The 27,039-nt window shown below is 37.3% G+C and overlaps 1 protein-coding gene across 1 annotated transcript in view; it reads right to left on the bottom strand.

Annotated features, from left to right (window-relative positions):
• Positions 1-25,370, bottom strand: part of LOC5576390 (sodium/calcium exchanger 1) — a 641,354-nt gene extending 615,984 nt beyond the window's left edge. The window contains exon 1 of the mRNA XM_021837816.1: positions 24,980-25,370. The gene's annotated coding sequence lies outside the window, so the exon portion shown is untranslated. The remainder of the gene's footprint in view (positions 1-24,979) is intronic.
• Positions 25,371-27,039: the final 1,669 nt, after the last annotated feature.

Raw genomic sequence — 27,039 nt, 5'->3', positions numbered from 1 at the left:
TATCCAAAACATGAAGTTATTGAACAGGCACTGTTTCGAATAAAGCTCATCATAAATCAGTCCTCTTTGCCAGTTGAATTATGTTTTCGGGGCAGAGCTCCAAACAGCATAAAATATGGCCATTCCCCTAGGGGGTGGTACTGAGCAAACAAAACAGTCCACCCCAAAACGATCGATCGATTCGTATTATTTTACAGCTGTTTTTTTGCTTCTCATCCACGATTCGCAATTTCTCGTACCTGCCGTCGCGTCGCCCAGTTGCTTGTTCATTAGCTTCTAATTATATTAGCAGTATCATGTCCTAGGCTTTCGTTTTCTTCCCTCCCGAAGGAATGGGCGCAGAATGGGAAAGAGTACTGCCCCCAAGGAAGAATATCAGTTTTCAGCGTTTTTCTTCGTCTGCGAAATGGGCACAAGATTGTTCGTTCAGCAGGTTTTCGCAGTAGTCCCTACCTCACCGTTGGGAAAGGAAAATTAACTGCCTGCTGAAGTAGGCCAATTTCGCGGTCATCAAGATAAGGACAAAATGTATGGCTTGGCCTGGTTGTGGCGAATGGCAGAATTCGATTTTACAGCACAGAATGGGTCACGCTTCTCAATCGGCAGTAAATTTGTTTTCTGAACGCGTGACAAATCAGTTTAATAGGCATCAAAAATTGGGCGAACGATGCTTTCTCGTAACTGCCACACTACCCAACGCTAAAATTCAGTAACGCAAACTGATCCAATCTTACACACACGCTATGACGGGGAGCACTTGTAAAACTGATGCAAAAGCTCGGTCAAACTCACCATAACTCATCTCTCTGATACGAACCAGTTGAGCACCGACCAAAGGCACCATCAATCATGTCTCCCGCTACCACGCCGTGGAAACCGGAATTTTGCGAGCACGCTGTCAAATTTGGTGCCGTGGTTTGCCTTCGGTTCAAGCAGCTCGCAGCAACGTGTCCCCACATGGGGTTTAGGGGGGCTGCTGTGCACGTCTCATTACCCAAAGAGAGCACGAAGGTCGCCCCAAAGTCTGCCACTGAAGTGTGTTGGCTCGTGCCTAACGTGACCTCATCCTTCTCAGCCTGATTGTCAAAGGCACACAGACACGTGTGCGTTTTGCGGTTCGGCGCGTGGTGTATGTTAACATTGCTCCTATTAGGGGGGTAAAGAAATTTAGAAATGGGTTGCGCTTCCTCGACGCACGCAGACCGGCTTTGGGGGTATCTGGTGACCTCGGAACATTTCAGGCGGTCTTCCATGCGGTGATTGTGCTGAGCGATTTGGGGCAAGCAGGCACACAGTTTGTGAATGTCGTCGGTTTGTTTCCCGTTTGGCTGGGATGGGGAACCGCAAGGCATTTGGAGTATTTGTGGAGCTGAATGTGTTCATAATGACTCCATCGAACAAGAAAGCGAATTGATTCTACGACAACATCCAAGTCATCCGTGATTATTACAAGCTTCCAAAAGTAAACTTTTTCAGTTTGCAAAGCCATCGTGAAAAAATGACCAAGCATTAATGAGAAACAGCTAGTCCAAGAGAATCTTTTCAACCAGTGTTAGTATGTATCACTACCAACATACAACAATTAGAACAGTTCTTCCACTATGAAACAATCGTGAGCTACTTCTACCTCATCATAATGACTAAATTACTAAATTAATGTCTATCATATTAAATGATTTAAGGAAGGTTAAATTCCTTAGAATGTGATGAGTTACGAGGAGAAACTATCTACGATCTACTGGTCGAATATACATTTCGAAATTGCTACTCCGCGATGAATCAGGATCAGGGATACGAAAAGTACTGAAGCAAACATTTATCACCTCTACATAAAAATTCAAACCAAACAATGACCGTTGTAAATAAATAATGTTACGGCTCTTTAGAACTGTAATCTTCTTCTTGTAGCACAGTGGTGACACGTTTATTTCGATTTTAGGGATTTCTCGTTTTTGAGCATGAGCATGATTAACCGCCCGCCCTTGCTACTCCGTTATTGTAAGGACAGCTATACTTAAGGCGAAGTAGGCCGTCATTGAAATTTGTATGCGTCGTTGATGATTGTTGCTAATTCAAAGAAAATCAGTTGGTTTTGCACTGACACAGCTGAAAAAGTATCAGCATACTTAATGCATGTTAGCGCGTACAGTGATACTTTTTCACGTCAATATAAACTATCAAGACTGAGTTTTATCACTATGAAATGCAAGCAGAAATGTCATCATTGTTGCCAAAGCAAATGACGGGCTACTTAGCCTTAAGGCTGAGTAGCCCGTCATTCGTTTTGGCAACAATGATGACTTTTCAGCTTGCATTTCAAAGTGATAAAACTCAGTCTTGATAGTTTATATTGACCTTAAAAAGTTTTTACTACTTGATGAGATTCACGATTTTAAACTACTGTAGTGAGAGAGACACGTGATTTTCGCGAAATTCAAGCCTACTACTATTACCATTCCCAGCACTGATAATAACAATTGTTTTCAAATCGTTCTGAATAGTCAGTGGAATACGATCAAAACAATCATCACTGTTCGATCTTTGGGCATTTTTTGTATTTTTTTTTTCCTAATGCAACATGTAGCTGTTAATGGTTAATGAGCATGAGCTTGAACTTGATTGGCCGCCCATGGTTGCTATGTGGCATACATAACGGTCAGTGTGACTGGAGCTTTACTTTGGCCAAAAACATTCTGCCGTTGCATTTGACAGATCATCGTCGTTAAACGGGATACGCTCAACACAAATGCTTCGGAATTCAACAGCTTGCTTCACAGGCGGCAACCCCAGAGGCTCATCAAAGCTGGAATTTCAGTCAGCAACCTGCGCAACCATCGAGCTCCAGTCACACTGACCGTTATGTATGCCACACAGTTGCTACTCCAGTATCGCCAGATCAGCTGCACTTACACAAGGAACCAACCGAATGACTGCTTGGGACTAACAGACACCCTCAGTGTATAAGTGCTGATGATCTTCTATTTTTAGGCAACAATGGCGCATGCCACGTCAGAATGCAGACCAAAGGGGGAGGAATTGATGATGCATTGAACTGGCTCCCACGTAAACCGTATATACCACTGCATTCACGTCCCTTCATGCGGGAGTGTATGGATTGGGGGAAAGGCATGGCAGATAGGTTTGCCCTTTGGTTAGCAGACTGCCTATGTGTCAGGCGTAAGGAAACGGTTTCTTGTCCGTTTCTGGTTCTAGCGTTTGCTATGAACGAGTAGGGTGTGAGTGTGATAGATAGAGAGCGAAAGATAGAAGCAAGTGAAAGATGCAACTACAAAGTGCGAGGAAAGGGACGGGCCTGGGATTGAACCCATGACTTTCTGCATATGAAGCAGAAGCGATAGCCATTTGACCATCAACCCCGTCTGTAAGCCGTTAATGGTTAATAATTTCATAGATTTATTATGTTTATTTCCAGTGACTAGGGCCTGAAAATGTAATACCAATGTGTGTTTTTTGAAGCATACATATTCAGAAAACCGTGATTTCTGGGTACTGTGGAGAACGAATCTCGACCAAACAATGTTCAAACTTAATTTAATTTTATTGGCGTGTTCAACAAACTTCATCAGAATAGAATTACAGTGTCTTACCGATTTTGGCAACAAGGCTCGATTTTTATGTTGCCAAAATGGGGATGTTGCCAAATTCGGGAATTTTGAAATGCTTATGTTTTTATCATTCATCATTCAATTCATGCATGGCAATTACTACGAATGATGTGAAAACTGTCTGGGAGCCTTCCTCAGTTCAGTTTTTGATTCAAAAGTAGATACATCATGTAGTGATTATATGCACCATCTGAAAAGCACACTTGTTGTACACAGTACAAGCGTGGTAGTCGACTTTCCACATCTCGATATCTCTCCCTATGTCGATGAAGGGACCGTCATTATACATACATTTTCACTCTCCATATCTCGATATCTCCCTATCGCGATGGTGCATTTGATATCGAGATATGGAGAGGCGACTGTACTTTCAGTGGCCATTTGCGACCGTTTCTTGAGCGCAAATGTGCAGCTTCAAAGGCAGACCATATTGAAAGTAGCAGATTGTGAATACAGGTTCGGTTGAGGATCCTTTTGGGTGGGATTATTTTAGGGATTTCTTGAACATAGAGCGCAATTTTGGTGACCACACGGTTTAATAGTGAGCAAGGTTCTAAGTGGAAAAAAGTGGAAGTTCTTCTAAATTACTTCTTGCTATTACAATCAATGTTGGCACGGTTGAGATGTAATGTCAGCTTTTTTGTCGAGTCTGGCACCCAGAAATAGAATTAATGACGAGTTCTTTTCAAGCATTATGCTCATTTGCTGAGATTCGAGAAATATCAAGCTGAGAGTTGTAAAATTAATGATTAGAGGATTGGCGCCTTCCTTAGAGTTCGCAGCTTCAAAGCAAAGCCATGCTGAAGGCATGGGTTTGATTCCCGGTTCCCCCTTCTCAGTTAATAACTGTGGAAGTGCTCATTGAAACTAAGCTGAGAAGCAGGCTGTGTCCCAGTGATAACGTAATGCCCAAAAAAAGAAGGATTGGAATATATTTCTTGAAAAAAAAATCATGTTAATGAAGAAATGTGTGGCGAATTGAAGCAACGCGAGGAGTCTTATTCGAACTGAAAATTATTGAAAGTTATGCTGCCGAAATTTCCAATTTCATTCATTTCATTGCGTTTAATTTTTCAAGAGAATACCATTAGATTTTTTTACGAACTCGTTAAGAAACTGCTTTCAAAATTTCTTTGGCATATATGAATTTACTCAAGGATTTCACAAATTGATGCTTCTGGTAGAAATACAATTGCTACATGTATCATTAGGTTCGATTTCTGATTTTCTGTAAGATTCTGGAACATCCGTGAAAATGAAAACGAAGATCAAAAATATCTAGCTGAGATGCGTTGAATTATCGCAAGGATGTGTTCAGTAAAACATTTGACTGTTGAAGAAGCGTCAATCTGGACTAGATTGCTAGAGATGATTTCCAAATGTCTATATTTGGTAAATTCGACAGGAAGAAGAACCATATAAATGTTAACAACGTCCAAAGAATTTTGATCATAGGCTCTTCTTCTACTCACTCTTAGAATTCTTCTATAAAAGTTTTTCAATGACTACTTCAAAACCCATTCTCAACAATTTGACAAAATTGTCATCTAGTGTTATGAATAAACTTTCTCGATGTTTTCCTCAACAACTGTTACTGAATGCCTACAGAAATACCCAAAAGAAAACACTCATCTTCAAAATCTTTCACGGATTAACTAATCAATGATCACGAGATTCAGGCCGCCACACATAATCCGATAAAAAAAAAATTCAAGCACAATAATAATAAAACATTAGTGATCAACACAGTAAAGTTGATCATCCTATCATTTGATGCTTTTATTAGACTTGTTTTTACTGTTGATTATCATCCTATTCCACCAAATTATTATGCCTTTTAAACGATGTAGCAATCATTTATCCAGCTTGCTATATTTGTACATTTATACGTTAAACAATAACTTTGAAATATGTGCATTCTACTTAAAAGTACGTTCAACATTAGCTTTCTTAGCTCGCAATAGTCATCAACATCTTCATTTTGACTTATTTTCATTTTGTTCAAACTCATAATATTAGGTTACAGTACTTAATTAATTAAATGAAAATGTTTTTCAATGTGTTGCCAAAATTGGGAAGAAAACGTTGCCAAAAACGGGTGTTGCCAAAATCGGAGGTAGACAAAAACGGGTGTTGCCAAAATCGGGAAGGCACTGTAATAGGTTGTAGTAGCAAGTGATTTTAAGTAATGAGTATTGATTGAGTATTGAGTATTGAGTTATGATTTTTCAAACCTCAAATTAAGCCTAAAAACACATTTTCAACTTGAAGCATTGTAGAATCTCTATCAAATGAGCTGAAAATTTGACCAGACATTGTTCTTAGCATGAGAATTTGGAATACTGCTTGACTGGAACACATTTCTAGACATATTTCAGATATGAACAGGTCTAGTCCGCATAAAATCCTCATGATACATAAATGCTCATGTTTTTTTTAACAATTTTAAGTGATAAAACAAGCAACTTAGCGTGTATGCCCAAAAAAAAAAATTGATGAGTAATCAATTTGTCTAACCTCTGTCAAAATTATGGATTATATGCCACATCTGAAATTTACTCGAATAATGCAATTTATTTCACGAAATTCCATAACAGTTAAGAGACACGACTTTTTGCTTCATTTGTTTCTACTACTGCGATATACTTTTACATATACAATGCATTGTAATTTTACATATGTGAGCTGAAAAACCGATACAAAATTTGTTCCTTGTGGCGAGATATTGCTTGTACTTTGTTTGAGGATGTTGTTTCAAATCTGAAGTAACGTGGTTTTTATCAAGTGTATCTAAAGGCAGACTCAAATGGGCTGGTCACATAGTAGTGAGTGCTTAGAAAAGATGTCGAAACTCTTTTTGAGATACTTATAGACATTAATGGCGCCATGAATAGGGGAGATCCCCCAGTACCGGACAGCACCCAATACCGGACACCGTCGAAAAATTGAGAAATAATGATCCAATCAAGATGGTGTATTAAAAGAAAAGGAAGCTAATAGAGAGTTATGGTTGCGTAGAATAACACATCCTTGAAATATGCACAATTTTTTAGAAAAGTAGATATGTTTGAAAACCGTTGAAAAATTTACGTATCTCCTTATATATGAACTTATTTGGTAATGATTTTGAATATGAGAAAATAGCTTGGATCTCGCAAGCATAATGGAAAACCATTATAATTTGTAAGTAAGAATGTGTTTTGTACCACATTTGAACTAAATATGGTCAAACTACAATTTTGATCTAGCACCTCCTATCCCCCAGTTCCGGACAGCTCGATTTGTTACATGATATCTTTTTAATTTTGGCACCAGTGACTCCAAATACATTCATTTTTCATAGATTTCATCGATCATTGTATGAAAGATGCAATAAAAATAAATATAATGAAAATGCAGAACAACACATAAAATGTGTTATTTTTCATCATAAATGAAAGAGATTTTTGGATGGACGGCTTTCAGATTAAGTACAACTCAAATTACTCTTGTGAATGTTGCAAATGCATTGAATTGGCAATAAAAGATTATTCCTAGAGTAAACATATTCAATGATGTACAAATTTACAGAATTCGAGGTATTTTCAGATCGTGTTCGGTATTAGGTGCCATGTTTTCAGATTGGTCAATTTGGTACTAAAATACATTATTTAAGGTGAAGATGAATCGAAGCCAAACTTCAAATTTTCAAGAGCACGGATCTGGGGAACCAAACATTCGTTTGAGCTGAAAACCTAATCGATTGGTCACCACCAGCCAGTGACCAATCGATTAAGTTTTCAGCTTAAGCGGATGTTTGGTTCTCCAGATCCGTGCTCTTGAAAATTTGAAGTTTGGCTTCGATTTATCTTCACCTTAAATGCAATGTCAAAATTCATATTATTATTTTCAAATTTATTTTTGTACGCTACAAAAATGATAATATTTATCATAAATGAACACCAGAACCGCTTAAAATCAATAGTTTATGAATTACGAATTTAGTGGCTTAGGTGTCCAGTACTGGGGAATCTCCCCCGACATGACCATCCCGCATTGGCGTAGGAACAGGGGGGACCAGGGGGGCCTGGCCCCCTCCAGGACCATCCAGCCCCCCCCCCCCCAGAATTTTTGATGATAATAAAATTAAAAAAAAAAAAAACAAACAAAAAAACAAACGCAAACAATTTAACTTGCAGCAAAATCTTCTGAATCAATCTAGGTACATGACTCTTATTATTAACAAAAATTTCTTCAGTAGTTACGTTATTTTATGTTGTAGAACACTATAGCGAGAAAACCTCGCTTGTCTTATACAGCATCAGCGTGATGGCTCTGACTTTGGTGAATCACGCGACAACCGAAAGCTTATCCGTCCGGCTGTCGATCGATTGGTTACTGTTAGAACTAGCTTCATGTTGTATGCGGTAAACACAACTTTTCTGGCATATCCATTACCAAAAATATCGTGGTATAAAAAAGTGGAAGTTTGATCCCAAAAATTCGTTTTTTTTTCTGAACAATCCAATTAATTATGTTTCAGCATAGAGCAGCACTGCATTCGGATTTCTCATGTTTTTGGAGCATACCCTGCTCGAGGTGTGTGGTGATAATGATTACCCTTTTAAGAATCCACTAAAGCAATCCATTTAACTTCAACTCGTATAGTGTCCGAAAAAAATAATTGAATACATAGCGGGAATTCTTGTCGAAAAGTTTTCTTCAAATGAATGGTAGAAATTTAACATGGCGTGAAAAAAATGTAACAAAATCGACCATAGTGACCTTAGCTCTCTTTGATTTTGCTTCAATTTTTTAAGTAGTTTTACATGAATAAATTTATTGCTTGAACAATAATTTTTCAAGAAAGATTATTATTTCCAAAATTTGTTATTAATGTTCAACAAATTTGTAGCACAAATTTTCAAAAAGCTTTTCAATATGCATTATAAAATTTTAGTTTAATCAAATACCTCAAGGAATAAAAAATAAAAATAAATTTCGATATTTCCAGGATGCTTTTTAATATTGGCTGTGCAAGCACTTAGATTAGATTAGATACCTCAAGGAATATTTAAGGGGGGCTGCAGAACTTTTGCAAATATTTTCGAAATTAGTCAAATAATATTGTGGGACTTGTTCATACTTTCAAAGCGAATTCATCCTGGTGGACATCCACTCATATGTCAACTTTTTATTATCAAATTGATTTTGGAAAATGTTCCCGGATTTACCTTAAAAATGTTACTTTATCTTTCAAAAATTCAGTTTTCGCTCGCAATACCTCCAAAAAATCATTAATTCTGTTAAATCTAATTCAGAGGTATTTAGCTGAAAGTTCAATTAGAAATTCTTCTTTGAATTGCTTTAAATAGTTTTCCCAAAAAATTTATTGCAAATTCTTCCGCAAATTTCATCAAAAGTCCTTAAGAAATATTTCTAAAATATTTTACAAATTGTGTCAAAAAGTTTTCCATGTTTTCTTTTTAGAAATTTTGAATCAAATCCCCGGATCATTCAAGAATTGTAAAAAAAAAAATGTTTTCAAAATGTCTCATACCCTCGAATTTTTAGAGGAAATTTGTTGAAAACCCCCAGGAAAATTTTGCTTTCGAAATGAGCATAACGGTAGAGGAGTCTGTAGCAAAATAACTGGGAAGGGGAAAATTTATTAAGATATTCATAAAGAAATTTTTATTGATTTTCCTTAAAACACTTCGTTAGAAATTGGTTCTTGGTTTGAATTTTTGTGCGATACGAAAGCGTAATTTCTAGAGGTTTTCTGGAAAACCAGAAATCAAGGAAGGATTGCTTTTAAGGATAAAGATGATTCTGATGGACCTTGAGAAATTTGTTTTATTTGTCAATTCATTAGAGAATATTTTACTATCCTGTAATTTACTTGTAGAGAAGATATTTCATTGTACCATTGCCCACCTATTGTTCGACTTGCTTCAACATTTTAATGTTTCTTCTTCCTTCGCAAACCGCTTTGAGGAACCTCGTACAAATCTTTCCATACTCCAAAAAGCAACGTTTTAAAGAATCTAAATCTAATTATACAAATTGTGAAAAATTACAGAATTCTTATGCGTATGGTTTCTAATTCCTGAAAATCCATCAGGAATTCCTCAACAAAATTTCAAAGTAATGCAGAAGTTTCCACTAAGATTTAACCCTCTCTTTCCCATGGTAGCACAGGTGCCAGGTGGAGTTTCTATAGGTAGGAAAAAATGTGTTCTACATCAATATGTTCACCATAGTATCATGAATCTTCAGAGTTCATACTGAATATTATATAAGATTCTAGTTACAAATACTTTCAGTAAAAATTTCATACGTTTTAACATGGATCATTTTCTATTATAAAAGACGTCGAAAAAGAACACAATTTTATGTAGTAAATCTTACAAGAACCACTTAAGCTTTTCTGTGAGGTACATTGTTAACATGTTTCAGAAATTCTTAAATTTTACGACAGGAATTCAGTGATGTTTTCCGAATTATGTTTAAGCTGCAATTATTCAATAACTTATCAACAAGGTTATTTAAAACCATTCGTTACTTAAGAAATCTGATATGGAGTGATTCATAGAGCAACTTCTAAAAAATATTAAGTTTTTTCCAGGAGTAGTTTTGGACCCAAAAAATCGAGAGTGTTTAAATTTTTATATGTCTTTTTTTATGGAAGATTCCTGAGATTTATATTCGCAACCTGAAAGAATACTTCTGGAGATTTTTTTTTTGATGATTAAGAATGAATTGCAAGTGTTTAGTGAATCTGGTGAAAAAAATGTTCAATTAAAATCCCAAAAGAATCGTTAGTGAGGTTTTATGAAAAAAAAACTCTGGAAAATGCTAAGATGAATTTTTTGGGAATTTTTCAGAAGAATCTACAAAAACAATAATATAATTCTCTAATAAATCTCTGTACAAATTACTCGGGAATTTTTGTATATTTTCACGGAAGAGATGTTGCACCTTGATTTTAGATAAATCAAAAAAATAATTATCTGTGAAAAAATACAGATTTATTGCGGAGAGCTTCTCTGAGCAATCATGAATAAAATTTCCCAATTGAATTCTTTTAAATTATTCAGGAAATTTTTGTGGAATATTGCTAGGAATCCTTAAAGTAACACCTGGAAGAGTCAATTAATATTTTTGCGGGATGCCTGGATATTTTTGCTATTTCTTCAAACAATTCTATAGAGAAACCTTAGAAAGAAATTTAAAAGCAAAGTTGGAAAAACTGTTGGCGAACTCTTTGTAGAATTCGTGGAATGAATCCTTGCTTGTTGATTGTGAAGTCATTTTTGGTGAGAATCTTATATATTTTTGTTCTATATTTGGGAGAAATCTTTAGAAATCCTAAACAAATTATTTATGAACACAGGAGGATACTTTAAACTAACAATTGGAATTTATATGTAATGTGTACCTAGAGGACCTTCGAGGAGAAAGTATAAAAAGAATTTGTAATGCGGAATTCTTCAAACGATTTTTTAAGCAGTTCGATAGAGATTCTTCGAGAAATTTTCTGATGAGATCAAAAAGTCTGAGAATGATTCTCCCAGGACGAACTCAATGAAAACTAGTAAAGGAGTTCTTGAAAAAAGCACTGCGAACATAATTCATGAATAAATTCCCGTAGGAATTATCAGAGGAAACTCTTCAAAGCGCATGAATTAATTCCTGGAATAATCAAAGGAGAAACACAAAAGACAATCCTTGTGAGCTTTTTGCTAGAATTCTTTAAAGATTTTTGACTGGTTACAACAAGAATGAATCTTTTTTGTAGCGAAATATCACTGATATGCCACGAAATGAGACAAAATTATAAATGAATGAAATCGATACAAATCTGTAAAAACTACCAAATTTGTGAAAATCGTGATTATTGCGACCGACATTACTTCTGTAAAACAAGTATTTGCTAGGCCCCCCCTAGGCCCCCTCCAGAAAAAAATCCTAGCTACGCCAATGCCATCCCGAAGCAAATAAGCTAATACGGGAGCACAAATAGTTGCTGAGATTTTGGGGAATATCAGCGAAGATTGAGCTTCAACATGTGTTCTGTGTGAAACAGTCCTGTTGCTTAATTGTCTGAGCCATAAACACGATGATATATAAAATAAAACAAATTGTCATGGTTTTCAAAAATATTGCCAAAATCGGGGGTGCCAAAAATGAAGCATGCCAAAAACGGAACCCCACTGTACCTACTATAATAGCTGTGAATTTAATAGGGTTGACGACAGACGTAAATAAATTTGCATGCGGAAAAGTTGAATATGGTCAAAATGAGTTACTGCCCAGAAAAAACTTATGCTGAAAACTAAAATTGTATAAGTTTTGATGAAGACGCTTAAAGAAGGGTTTTTGGACGTGTACACCTACTTAAGGTCAAACACGAAGAAAATCAATATACTTTTGAAATTTATGTGCGTGTTAATAACAAGTCAATATTATAGATTAATGTTTGACTTTGTTATTCAACTAAAAACATGTTTGTAAATTGATTTTTTGCCAGCTATTTAGAAAACTGGACCATTGTGCGGTGGGTCACTGGGTAAAGTCAGGTAAAAATGGACTCAGCTTTCTTTTTATTTACCTTCTACCCAACTATTTGATATAAATCTGACTCCATTATAATTTGTTTTTATAGTGTCGACGTCGGTGTCATATGAGTACTTAATTAGACAAATAGACCAGCCATGGGTATTTTTCTTATTATTTATTAGACCTCCATGGAACCGGCCCCAATTAGGCCAATTTCATTTTTCTTCTTAACTGGCAATCTATCAAACATCATCATTTTGAAAAAGCAACTCAAACCTGATGGAACATTTTAAGGGTATAAGCCACCTCGAAAGAAAAATTCGTAATTTTCTCATTTTGTGGAAAATCTGAGTTAGCTTTTGCAAATGATGAAGTTTAACACTAAAATTTCGACGGTTGAGATGAAAAAAAATAACCTATCTTTGCTGGTTCTAATATGGTCATATGAATAAACGAAAAGATACCCAAAGCTAAATCTGGTCTCAGTAACTAATTTAGCTCTCCCATGATGTTCTTAGTCAATGCTATAAAAACCAGTTAAGTTGAAGTCAGATTTAAACTAATTAGTTAAATAAAAGTTGATTTAAAAGGAAGTTGAGATTTTTTTCACACGACTTGATCCAGTGATCCACCGGAATAACTCCAAAAATTCCAATAATCATTAAAAAAAAAACTAGACATCCAGCCTATTGTATTCGAACGGGAATGTCAAAAAATATAAAAATGGCAGGCAGCAATTTAACTTCATACAATTATTGTAACAGGATAAAATCGAACAGAAACCCGTGCTAAAATCGAGAGAGATAGAATGAAGCGATATTAAAACAAGCAGTGATAAAATCGAGAACCTACTGTAGTTGTGGATTTGTTGAAATTATTTAATTACTCTTATTGGCCATCAGTAAATTTTGCGAGTCTGTTTAAAGGATTCATTAACACTTCAGTCGTCGCGCTGTTGTATTTTGTACACCACTGGTGAAAAAAGCTCGTTTTTCGCTCACAACAGCAGCGTGGTGGTTCTGAAGGTGATTGATATTGATATTGATATTTCAAAAGAACTTCCGTCGTTTCCACTGGAAGTTATTCTGTGAGTTTCTAGTACAAGAAATTCGTATGGAATTTCATCAGGAGGACTCGAAGGTTAATTTTTCCTAAAAGTCCTTTCTAGAGTTCCTTATAATTTTATCCAGCAGTCAGACAACAATTTCCAAAAAAATATTAATACTAATGACTTCAAAACTAATTTCTTTACTATTTCAATCTCAATATAAAAAAATCTTCAATTTTACTAAATCGCTTTTGAGCAATCTTGAAAAGGATTGGAACTGTATCCTAAGCATCGAACTTCCTCGAAAGCTTATGAAACTTCAGTAAAAGTTTCCAGGGAAGAGTCCTTGTTAACTCGTGCTGAAGATATGTGGGTCCGTTCTGAACGAACAAGAATTTTCAAGCTTCCAAGATGGAGATCGATAAATTGCACTGCATTTACACAAACGATTCTAAATCTTCCATGCTCCTTGAAAATTTTCAAGCTTCATAAGCTTTCCAAAAAACTTTTTTTCGCGAAGTTTTGGGTTCTCAAAATAAGCTTACGCATCCACAAAATGTTATTCACTACATTCACCAGATTTTTTCCTACATTTCTCCAAGGGAAACACATTCACTCAGTGTACTTCTTTAATGGAATTTATCAAATCGATCGTTAGATGAAATGTCTGAAAAAAATTCTGCAATAACCCTTAAAATATATCTTGAAAGTGTTCGCAGAGGCATTTTAAATTCGAATTAAAGGTGGAATACTTAAAGAGGAGCCCGACGTTTTTGATAAATAAAATATTGAGAAATTAGTTTCCATAATTTATTGTTCAGATTAACGAAAAATAATAAACTCTAGATATGATTCATAAAAAATAATGAAGTAGTTTCTGAAAAACTCGGTTGTATTTCTAATATGAACACGAGAGCACCGATCGTTAATGGATACCTGATTCCTAAAGAATCACTAGAAATATTTATGGACGTGTGGTGAGTGGAGCTCTCAGGAGGAAACTTGGGAGAACTATTAGCAAATGTTTGATGAAACAATACATGATAATGCTCTGATTCCCTGTATGATGCAATTGCTTAAAAGAAAAACTTTGTTAAATTTTCTTGTTTTCTTGCAGGACAACTAAGGTAGGAATACCTAGAAAATAACAAAAATTATCATCACGATGTGGAGGATACCTAATATTGTCTTTTGAATTCGTTCACTTCTTCACCCGTCTGATGAAAAACCTGGGCATGCCCTAAACAATAGGCTGGCCCAGCTTAGTATGAGAGAAAAATGAAGTTGTATGATTCCACGGGGCACCCCCCAGGATTATTTCTTTGGGTTAGAGGAAGCCTTTCTGAAAAATTCAGCTCATTTGGTCGTTCCATGAGCTGGCGCATTTGAATTGAAGTTAATATGGGATTTTCAGCTCAAACATATGAGCAACAGCACATCATCTACTGTTTGGTTCAGGAAATTGATAATCGCATCCAATTGCACCCAGAAAGTCAAAAACACTACTTGATGTAATAGCGAAGAATATTGTAGAAGATTGTACCATGATCAAAATTAATAAAGTTGGTGTTTTAACCGTTTGAAGTATATCATGCAATACTGCTTGTACTTCTTCAACATAGCTTGGAGGTAGCCACTAAGCGCATCATAGCCACCTATGACGCAGGGCGAGCTGAGGCACATGTCGTATGCATATAAGGGACTGTACGGGAGTGCTGATCTAAGCCTAACTTTCAACAACTGAAAGAGTAATAAAAATGAGATTAAATCCAGATACCACCTTCTGCAATTATGTTATTAGGGTATCATTCTGGGATAATTTGAACGCGAACAATTAGTATACGGAACGAAACAGTGACATAGGATCAATTTTCAATATATTTGAGACGAATATCCCATACAAACTTCAAATCGAATGCGCCAGCTGGTGGAGCAACCAGTTGAGTTGAAATTTTGAGAGAGCGTTTTTTCTACCCTAAGGCTCATATCTAGGGGGTGCCCCATTGAGTTTTACAACTTTTTTGTTTAAGGGCCAGTCTACTAAACAAGTATAACGTCATTTATAACATTGGAACACATTTTCCCAAATACGAGCAAACAGCAGAAATAGTAACAATTACAGATATTTGAGAATTTTAATACCTGTAATTCTACTAGTTGATGGCCGTTTAAGAAATCGCATTCATTCGTTAGATATAATTGAGTAATTCGTAAGGGAGACACTGAAGAACCTTATCGTTAAGAACACCTTAAGGTATTTGTATGTGCTTGATGATTACTCATAATGATTGCTTCAGGTCAACTTCACGAGAAAAAAAATAACATATAAACAACTTTTTGAAAATTTGCGTGTACCTCCCAAAGTCTTCAAATGTCTTCACATTATGTGGTGATATTACAAAGTGACTTTGTCCCTAACTTTAATATAAAATTATATCGTTGAAACAAGTTCGTGCACAATTTTATTATGGTAGGGCATCTGGGCCAGTGATAGAGGCAATAGTAGAGGGTTGAAAAATAGAAAATGACCATAATTTAACGAAAGCTCATTTTTCATATCTGAGTACGCAATTTGAAAGCATTTCTATTCCATTTCACGTAAAAAATCTTAGAATGATAAAATTATTGAATATTTAAAAAAAAGAACTTCCTTCACTATTGGAACATGTTACATGATATTTGCTTCTGTTTCTATAATATTGGTTTACATTTATTCAATGGGTGCCAAGGAGCAGAAAATGTAATGTTTTTAATTGTTTTCTACTATTTCGTTACTGAATTTCAAGATTTTTTTACACATTCATTCCATTTTGACAAGGGTTATGTTACAAAAATACACAAAAATAGAAATTGCCTATAACACGCTAGAAATCGCACTACCACTATTATTTGACATACACTATCACTAGATCATCCTCCCTATCTATTTTTTTAAACATACCAAAACTGCTGTTACAAAACGCGCTTAAAGTGACACAGTTTTATCCCCGCTCGCGAAAATTCGCTTCTTCCGCAAACGAATTTAATTTTACGAACACCCATAGCTTCACATTGGTCCTTCCGGTTTCGAGCTTGAATTTTCCCACAAACGTCCCTCAACGAACTAACTTTTACCAACGCGTCCTCTTCTGCATAAGTGTAAGTAACCCTTAACCGGAACGAGTGCCATTAACCACCCGAAAGAAACCGCTGGCTGGGTGCATAAAGAGTCCCAGGTAAGCGATACCCCAACCGTGGCACTGAAGAAAACTTCCACCCCATTCCACCTCGCCCCAATACAAGTGACAAAGAGAGCGCAGAACGAGCGGTCGTCGTGATCATTTCGAATGAATAGCGCGCGCACTAAAATAGTGCATCCATAAAGTGTAACGGATAGGTAGAGAAGGTAGGTAAGTGCTCAACGGCCAAGGCGAAGCAAAAAAAAACCTGCACTTGAACGAATGGATGTCGGTTCGGTTGAAAGGGGAGAAGGTGCTGAATGGTAGCTTTAGCCAACGACCCGAACAACCTGACCGGCCATCCAACGTTCGGAATCCTCGTCGTCGTGTCGTGGGTCGCCGTGTGAGTGAGTGATGTGTTTATATGACCATTACACCACGGGTTACGGGTTGTTCCGTATTCAGGAAGCGAGACTCCAGAACCAATAGAGCAGGGGCTTCCAGACTGTTTGGTTTGCGTTGCAATTTTCAAAATTGAATTGATTGCGCTACTGAAATATGTTGCGGAATCACTCTGCGGAGTAGGTATGAGAGAACGGCGCATGGAGGAGAAGAATGAACGACGAGCTTGCGCAACTCTACGGTGAACCCAGTATCCAGATTGTCGCCAAAGCTGGCAGGGTATGATGAGCGAGGCACATTGTGAGAATGCCGGGCAGCAATCCCGCAAAAACTGTATTCATTTTTATTTAAGAGAATCGTATCAATTTTTTTTTAAATCATGGCGGAGTACCAAATGCTTCAGGGAGCACAACCTGAAAGCCACTGCAATAGAGGATAGCACTAAGTATATGAACTAGCATGGCGATGGCAAGCAAGCGACTGAATGACGACGACGACGACGAGTGCCGTTTGAAAAATTAATGCGCTCTAATTTGATGTCACTTTCTGCTGCGCTCTGCATCGAAATGGTGCATTGTTTTTTTCTTATTCGATCGTTTCCCATTCATACGGCTCATTATGAATGGTTTGAAATGGGTCGGGAAACGATTTTCCCCGAATGGAAAATTTCCCGACCCGGCTGGGTACACCGAGGTCAGAAATCAGTCTCATTTTCCGGTGAGTCAGAATCCTGCTGAATTAGGGTCGAGTCGACCGGAGGTGGATCGCATTTCCGCCGTCAATGTCAACCGTTTTGTCACTGTCGCATTAGTGTTAGACGATAACCAACTGTAGCGCCCGAGACGATGAAAAATAACAATGGCTCACCATGGAATAATGCCTTTTTGGCTCACCGGCAATGGTGCCGGGTTACCATCGGTATGGAACCTAATTAAGTTCCAGTTTCATCAAGTCACTCATCCCACGACATTTGACTTCGTCGTCGACAGCGGACCGCACTCATTCAATCTTCTGGTGAGCGGTTTGGCGTAATCAACATGTAGACGATGACTAACGGAGCCGGTGAATGATTACGATGTGGTATGGAAATTTGGGGTTGAATTTCGGCAACAGAGATTTTACTATGACGTCAATAAACTTCGTAGAAATTATAAGCATCGCTTCTATTCTAATACAACAGAATTTGACCTGCTTTGCTTTTAATGAATTCGTATTCTAAACATCCATTCTGTATTATCCTCTATGTCTATTGTAGAACCAGGGAAAAAAATTGTTAACTGCTATGGAAAATTAGTTTTAGGGTAAAGTGAAAAAAAAGTTTATATTAAAAACTTGAAACTCAATTCAAAATAAACATTATAACATTCATAGTAATTCGAATGCTATTCATGTAAGCAACTCGCACTCCAAATAATAAATATAACGATTGAGATTTGGGAAAGTTACAGCAGCTTGTAGTTTTAGGGCGTGAAAATTTGAATCTTTGGTAAAACTTTCATAAACGCAATATAAGATATTTTATGTAAGAGCCTAGCTGGGCCTATCGTAAAAATGCATTGAGTATCAATTTTTGGACTAATGTCGGACATCGTCCCGTAGATGGGCAACATCGAACCCGAAACCGGTCGACATAAAAAGGTAATTTTTAATATCATTTTTATTTGTAAGAACAATAAGTGTTGTGTGCCGTCTCGCGTTGCGTTTTTATGTGATCGTAGTGGAAGTTCTTACGTTAGCACACCCAAAAACTGGAATGTGAAACTTCATTTATTGTTAGAAAAACTAATGTTGCAAACCTCTATGGCATTTCTCAATAAATCAATGGATAATTTCTTAAAAATATCAAGGACTAAACCTGTATATGTTCTTGGGCAAATTTCCATGAACATACCTGGAAGTAATTCGTGAGAACTTTGTTTAACATCCATAGAGAATTATCAAACTCTTGAATAATCCTTGGAAGAGGTTATAGGAATAGGGGCCCAGATAGCCGTAGCGGTAAACGCGCAGCTATTCAGCATGACCAAGCTGAGTATCTTCGTATCTGCCACACGATATACACATGCAAACATGGTCATTGGCATAGTAAGCTCTCAGTGAATAACTGTGGAAGTGCTTATAAGAACACTAAGCTGAGAAGCAGGCTCTGTCCCAGTGGGGTCGTAACGCCAGAAAGAAGAAGAAGAAGAAGGTTATGAATTAATCTAACCATTCGCATCCTTTTAGACAAAGTATGAATGAGGTGGTGCTAGTGCTTTTGGAACATGCGATCACGCTTGATATAATATACCAAAGCATTTCTGAACCTCTTGACGATGTTCAGAACAATTGCAGAGTGTCAAGAAGCTCTTGGCCGATTCAGAATTGCCGAAAAATTTTGAAAGAAGTTCTTAGTTAATTCTTGAAATTTAATGTTTTCATCAAATTACCACTAATATTTTCCGGTTTCTTTTTAAATGCAAGTCTCATAAAATATCTATTTCAATGAAAAGTCTCTCAAGTTTCTGTTTTTCCTTATTCCTCCTCCATTGGCTCCTGATGCAAAATGGTAACAGGATCTACCGAAACCTTCATACACTATATCGAGACTATATCGAGGAAAATCTTCAGAAATTATCATAGTGATTTTATTCAAAATACCTTTACGATCTCCTGGAGGGATGTCTTCTAAAATTCTTCTACAGATTTCTCTGACAATTCTCACATAAATTCTACAAGAGATCTTTCAAAGCATACTTATTAGAATTTCTTCAGAATTTGCTCCAGGAAATCCATAAGAAATCCAAAGCTATTGCCTCCAGTAATTTCCACGTGTGTTATTTTGTTTTTGTTTTTTTAACAAAACTATCCTGGAATTTCCTCCAGACATTTCCCAATCCTTTCACCGAATTCTCCAGACCTTCTAAAAATTTCCAGAATTTCGTCAGTTTTTTGTGAAAAAATAGCTTAGGGGTATTTTCAAGAATAGAGTTTGCAATTTTCCCGGGATTCGACTTTCATAATAAATAAAATTGCCATTTCCCAGGAAATCCCGGGATCCCGGAAAATTAAAAAAAAAAAAACGAGAAAATAAACCATATATGATGTAATTTTATTTTGAGTTTTTCGTATTTCATGTATATATATTTTATACCAGTAAATTTGTATGGTCTTTTTTGTGAGTTTGTGTTTCTAAAAAAAAATAAGACGGGGTTGGTGGTCTAATGGCTACCGCTTCTGCTCCATAAGCAGAAGGTCATGGGTTCAATCCCAGGTCCGTCCCTTTCCTCGTACTTTGTAGTTGTATATCTCACACTTACTTCTATCTTCCATTCTTAATCTATCACACTCAAACTATTCGTTCATAGCAAACACTAGAACCAGAGACGGACGTGAAACCGTTTCCCTAACGCTTCCATTCTTCCTTACGCCTGATACATAGGCAGTCTGCTAACCTCAAAAGCAAACCTCTCTGACATGCCTTTTCCCCAATCCATACACTTCCGCATGAACTGGCGTAGATGCAGTCGGACTCCACGGTCTACAGTGGGCCAGTATAAGTGCAGCATCCCCCTTCCCCACATTGGTCAGCATTCTGACGTGGCAGGCGCCATTATAGCCTAGAAATAGAAGATCACCATCACTTATACACTGAGGGCGTCTGTTAGTCCCAAACAGTCATTCGGTTGGTTCCTTGTGTAAGTGCAGCTGATCTGGCGATACTGGAATAGCATCCACGGGCGGCCAATCAAGCTCAAGCAAGCTCAAGCTCAAGTTTGTGTTTCTAAAAAAATCTGTTGGCTTCGTTTTAATCGTCAGGCTTCAAATGAAATTCAAATCATATATACCAACATCGAAGCAATCCTTTCAAGCACTAGAATAAATACTAACTAGAGTCTTATGTTGAAAATTGTGACTGTTACATCCATGAAAACTATATAAGCCCACTCAATTCATGAAAAAAAAATCCTTCGAAATTATTTTTTTCCTATAGATTATAATAATTTTTAGAAAAAAACATATCGTCAAAACTATATACATTTTATCAACAACTATTTGATTTCGGAAATCAACAAACCAACGTCGAATTATAACTAGTTATCTAGTGAAGTTATTACTTATAATGATCTTCTTCTTCTTGGCATTACATCCTCATTGGGACATTTCGGCTCGGGAATTGAACCTGGACACCTTCAGTATGGCTTTGCTTTGTAACCGCGGACTCTAACCACTCGGCAAGTAAATTGTTTGAAAATAGGTGGTCAATCCTTTTTTTAATGAAACTACTCGGGAAATACGGAAATCCCGAGAAATACGGGAATCCCGGGAAACGGAAAATCATTTCCCGGGAAGTGGGAATCCCGGGAAATATTCCCGGGATTGCAAACTCTATTCAAGAATTTCTTTGCCTGATCATGTGAATTACTTCTAGAATTCATCCACGTTTCCTCCCAGGGACTCAGGAATTCCTTTAGGGGTTCTTCGAACAAATCTATTTTGATTATCTAGGAATTTCACCAGCATTTCATCCAAATGTTACCTCTGCAGTTTTCCCAAATATTCCATAAAATGTTTCTCAAAACATTTCCATGCAAGCTTCAAAAGTCTATTCAAGTTTTAACACCAGTTAATGCAACAGCAATTTGCGCATTGATTCCTCTAATCGTACCTGCACAATTTCTTTCGAGATTCTGCCCAATGATTTTTGAGAAATTCCTTTAGAAAATGCTGAGAAAATCTATCCCGAGATTCGATTGATTTTTTTTTCGATTATCTCAGCAAATTATCCATGATACAGTAATTGCCCGATTTTGTCAGTCCCCGATTTTAGCACCTTTTTTGACCCGATTTTTTCAGCCTAAAATTTATTTTTTTAATTAGACTGAACACTGGCAATATTGAGTACATAAAGTCAATTATGACCTTGGCCACGTCTATACAATCATCTAAAGAGTATTTTTTTTAAATTGAAATTCTTCATAATTATCCAAGAAATTAATCAATGTTAGCTTGGATTACGGTACAAAGAAAATGGAAGTAAAAAAACAATGTTTATATTAACAAAATCATAAAACTAAGTCCTTAAGTTAAAATAAAACTTGAAAACAGTCGATATCTTTTTTTCCCGATTTTTTCAACCCTAAATGCAGCATGGGGCTGACAAAATCGGGATATTACTGTATCTTCCAAAAATTCCTCGTAAGTCCAGGAGTTCCATTACGGATGACTTTGAAACTTACACAAGTTTAACCAGAGATTACTTTAAGATTTTCTCCAAAAATACTTCACGTATTTATTTTTCAGAAAAAAAATCTTGGCGTTTCCCTGCAGACAAATAAAAAGTTTCAAGATTAACTTTAGAAAATGTCACAGAAATAGTGGCGAGTTCAATTGAACGCGATTAACTAGTATACGGAACGAAACAGTGACATAGTGTCAATTTTCAATATATTTGAAACGATTATTCCATACAAACTTCGAATTGAAAGCGCCAGCTAGGGGAGCAACCAAATGAGTTGAAATTTTGAGAGAGCTTTTTTCTTATCCCAAGGCACATATCTAGGGGTCTCCGGCCATTTGGCCGAACGCCGTATGGCCGAATGCCGTTTGGCCGAACGCCATTTGGCCGAATGCCATTTGGCCGAAAGGGTCATTTGGCCGAATCATGAACAAAAAATTGCTACAACGCTGATGTGTAGGATTCATAAGTGTGACCCAATAACTGATAAGCTAATTAATATGTCGATTTTTATGATGTGACAGGACGTCATGTTTGCCACTATATGAGCTCCAAGAGAATAACATCGAACCTTTAAGGCTAAGTAGCCCGTCATTCGTTTTGGCAACAATGATGACTTTTCAGCTTGCATTTCAAAGTGATAAAACTCAGTCTTCATAGTTTATATTGACTTAAAAAAGTAGCACTGTACACGCTAACATGCATAAAGTATGCTGATACTTTTTCAGCTGTGTCAGTGCAAAACCAACTGTTTTTCTTTGATTCGAAATCGTGAGATGAATTAGCAACAATCATCAACGACGCATACAAATTTCAATGACGGCCTACTTCGCCTTAACTCAGGACGAAGCTGTGAACAACACACTTTGCGTCAAGACTCTGAGGTGATGATTGAATCGTCACTGGATTACCAACGGTGTAATAAGGTTTCAAGTGTTTTTAATAATTTCATCAGAAATTTTTCCTTCTTTTAAACAAAGGCTATTCTTTCGAGATATACTGGTTCCATCACTATCGGTAATAGTTTAGCTTATATTTTAATTGGGATTTTTTCCTTCGGTAGTTCTTTGTAGTTGTACTGATGAAATGATTATATGCATTACACTTGCTTAAATTTTCATAAGAGATTTTTCCTTCTTTTGATCATAGGCTTTTCTTTCAAGAGAGAAATATTTTTCATAGTTATTGGAATTGAAGCTTATAATAAGTTTTATTCAAAACATATTTTTTTAAGCTCAAGGGTTAACTTAGGTGAGATGTTATTCTCCTCCAAGAATAAGATTACAACATGAGAACTGAACACTGCACCGTTGCTTGAGTATAGCAATTAACGACTCGACGAACACTTACGTCAATGAAGCACACTGTTTCTCCGTTTTGAAAAGAAGAGGCCAAGATTTGTTAATGCCAGAATTATGACATATATTACTTAGTACGGTTCGAGAGATCGAAGCAAGCCGATCGAGCAGAAGATCGAATAAGTTATAATCCGTTCTAATTACTGACAAAAGCTAACTACAGACGCGATGCCAAAACATCTGCTAGTGGATATTACCGCTGGCATCGAAGTGAACAACTGCTTACATTTAAAATCTTTCAGCACTGACTGTTTCTTCAACTAACACTAAAAACTTATGTATATCAATGATGATTTATCTTTTTTATGGATAAGCTGAATAAGTTCATTGGAATTCATCATAAATCCATGCTAACTGTAGTTCACTTTTGTTTTCAATTTCGGCCAAACGGCATTCGGCCAAATGGCGTTCGGCCAAATGACCCTTTCGGCCAAATGGCGTTCGGCCAAACTGCATTCGGCCAAATGGCATTCGGCCAAATGGCATTCGGCCAAATGACCCGGAACCATATCTAGGGGGTGCCCCGTTGAGTTTTACAACTTTTTTGTTTAAGGGCCAGTCTACTCCACATCGTAAAGTACTATAAAATACTGATTTTAACCATGATTAATGCATATTTTTGGTAATACAATTCACCGAGCATACAACTTGAACTTTTGTATGAGACATAGTTTGATTTCATTTTTTTTCTCATTGCATGTGTGCAAAAACTATGCGACTAATGTTGGATGACCCTAAACAATCATAAATAGAACACAGAAATAATGTGCATGTACAGTCAACTCTCCCTTATTCAATGTTTCGTACCTCGATATCGAGTTAAAGAACCATATTAAAAGTTGGATTCAATGCCTACCTTGATATTCCCTTGGATCGCATTTGAACTGGTTTTGGGTTCTATAACTCGGAACCTCCCGATGGTCCCTTCAATATCGAGTTATGAAGAGTTGACTGTATAATCACTTAGTGAGGATTGCAAATAGTTGATTACCAGTATATTTATTCCACGCAGTGTAATGTTCTGGATCGCTTTGAATCAATGTCGATAAAGAAAATTGTTTGAAACAGAACCTCAACCCATAATTTGAAATTCTGTAATCAACGCAAATAGTGAATGACTCGCAAACGTCTGGACCAGTTGTCAAACAAGTTCTGAATGTAAATTAGTTCAATCACCACCGACCCTCAATGAAAATTTCAATAGCATTTATGAATCAAACAACCCATTAACACCATATACTCATAGTTCGCCACCAATTTACTTATCTTTCCGCCAAAAGCAAGCAACTTTTTATCACCAGCTGATTCAGCATTTCCTCCCCTCAGGCACTCACTCAGAACTGGGCCCCGCAATTAGATGGCGTCGTCATCGTCGTCACCAGATGCGATTCCCTATACGCTATAAAAATAATCGTCGACAGGCAATCGGACCTTGTTCTGCTATCCAAACTAATTCCGCTGATAAGAAATCATTTCTCGATTGCTCTCACCATTAACCGATTGTCGCAGTCGTAGATTACTTTGTCGGAGACGATATGCACTATCGATAGGGTTGCCTTTTTTGCGCTTCCTCCGTTGTATCGCGGGTTAATTATGGTATTAAGCTGGAAACATGAAGAAACACCTACCATCATCGCACAATCACTGCAGATAATCACAAATTTCAAAATCTTCTCACAGCTTTGCAGTAAATTCAAAACTTTGTGGTAATCAACCCTCGTTCCCCACACTGCCCCCTTGGGGTTATTCCTCACACGAAGTTACGGTCTGCGAACAAGGATGACGTCGCCTACTTGGTGATGCACCTCGCACTACACACGCATCGTATAAATTGCCTCCCAACAAGAACGATCGAAGTCGGCGACGGAGAATCTCTGCGGAACACCGCGACGCTTGGCCTGCCTAAAATTGAGTTAAAATTCCCGCACACACCGCAAAAAAAAGCCTGGCCTAGCCGCGGCTACAACAACAATAACAATGTCAACCACGGCGACGTCTGCGACTTTCACGCAAGAGAAGACGGCGAAACGCACCCCACCTCACGAACGGATCTTCGACGAAGACGGCGACGTCGTTCAGTATGTAGTCGCAACCAACCAACGCCAACTTCGACGACGACGACCAAACCAGACGGCTCAAACTCATCAACGAAACTGAAAACGGTTTGGAGTTTGAGTTGAAGAAAGGCATCGTCGGAACGTCGCTCCAACGACGCGGGCGACGACGAACAGTTGCCGTTTGTTGGGCATTGGGCACTCAAAGCCAATAGGTATTCGCCCAGCGAGCAGCGCCAACGAGCCACGACGATATCCAGTTGGCAAAACTCGTGGTCCGAATGTCCGGAGCCAAACGCTGTCGATGCGCACATGTTTTCGCACACATCGACGGTATGCGGAGAATCGGAATCCGAGCCCTTCACGACGAGAGGAACACATCGCGGAACTCACCCGGACCAATACAGTTCCAGCGCCAGTAAGCGTCGCCGCCGTTGTCGCAATGAATGCAATTTTTCGCATGTGACGTCGCACAAAGGGTGAAGTGACCATTGATGGTACCAGCGAATAGGGCCGTCTAATGCTATGTCATCTCGCGTGTACGAAGAGATCACAATCGGCAAATCACCGATGAATAACTCGTTTTGATGAATGCCCAAGAATGTGGAAGTATATTCGGTTCCGTCATCATCGTCGGTGTTTGATATGGATGAATGGAACAGTGGGTGTTTCCCGTGTTGTTATAGAGGTCGTGGAATCAATCAGATTGAATACAGATTTTGAGTTCACATCATTCATTGGCGTAGGAACAGGGGGGGGGGGCCGGGGGGCCGGGGGGGCCTGGTCCCCTCCAGAATCATCCAAGCCCCCCAAAAATGTCTATGGTAAATCCTTCAAGGACCTTTTAAGCTTTTCTCAGAGGTACATCGTCAACAAGTTTCAGAAACTCTACGGTTTAATTCTTGAATCTACGACAGGAATTTAGTATTTTTTTCGAATTATATTAAAGCTGCAATTATTCTAAAAATTACCAACAAAGTTCCTTCGAACATTTTTTGTATGTATAGAAAACTGATATGGAGTGATGCGTAGAGGAATTTATAAAGCAATCGCTAAATATATTGAGATATTCCTGGAGAAGTTTTTGAACCAAAAAAAGTAGAGTTTGGGCAAATTATTAAATGTTATTTATGGAAGAATCCTGTGATTACCATTCCGAAAAAAATGGAGCTATTTCTAGAGTCTGAAAAAATGATAAATTTTCTGAAGAAATTCTTTGAGAATTTCAAGAATAAATTGCAAAATCTTAGTTAATCTGATGGAAAATTTCCTCAATAAATTCCCAAATTAATCATTAGAGCTGTTTAATGAAAAAAAAATCTCTGGAAAGTACTGAGATTAATTTTTAGTAAATTTTTCGGGAGGATCCTAGGAAAACCATAATACGGTTCTCTAAGAAATCCTTTTACAAATTACTCGGGAAAACTTTGAGTTTTTTCGCGGAAGAGTTTTTGGAAGAACAGTTGAATGTATGCCGCTAGTAACTTCAAAGGAATGTTAGAATTCTTTAAACACTTTTAGTTAGGCAGTTTTGAAAACATAAAAAAATATTTCGTGAGAGCTTTGAAGGCGTGATGTTGCTGTGGATGTCTTTAGAGAAATCTAAAAAAATAATTATTTGTGAAAAAATACAG

This window comes from Aedes aegypti, chromosome 1 (assembly GCF_002204515.2).
Source record: "Aedes aegypti strain LVP_AGWG chromosome 1, AaegL5.0 Primary Assembly, whole genome shotgun sequence".
Classification (NCBI taxonomy): Eukaryota; Metazoa; Arthropoda; class Insecta; order Diptera; family Culicidae; genus Aedes; species Aedes aegypti.
Note: the sequence above shows the minus strand (reverse complement) of the source record. Positions and strands in the feature narration are given on the sequence as shown.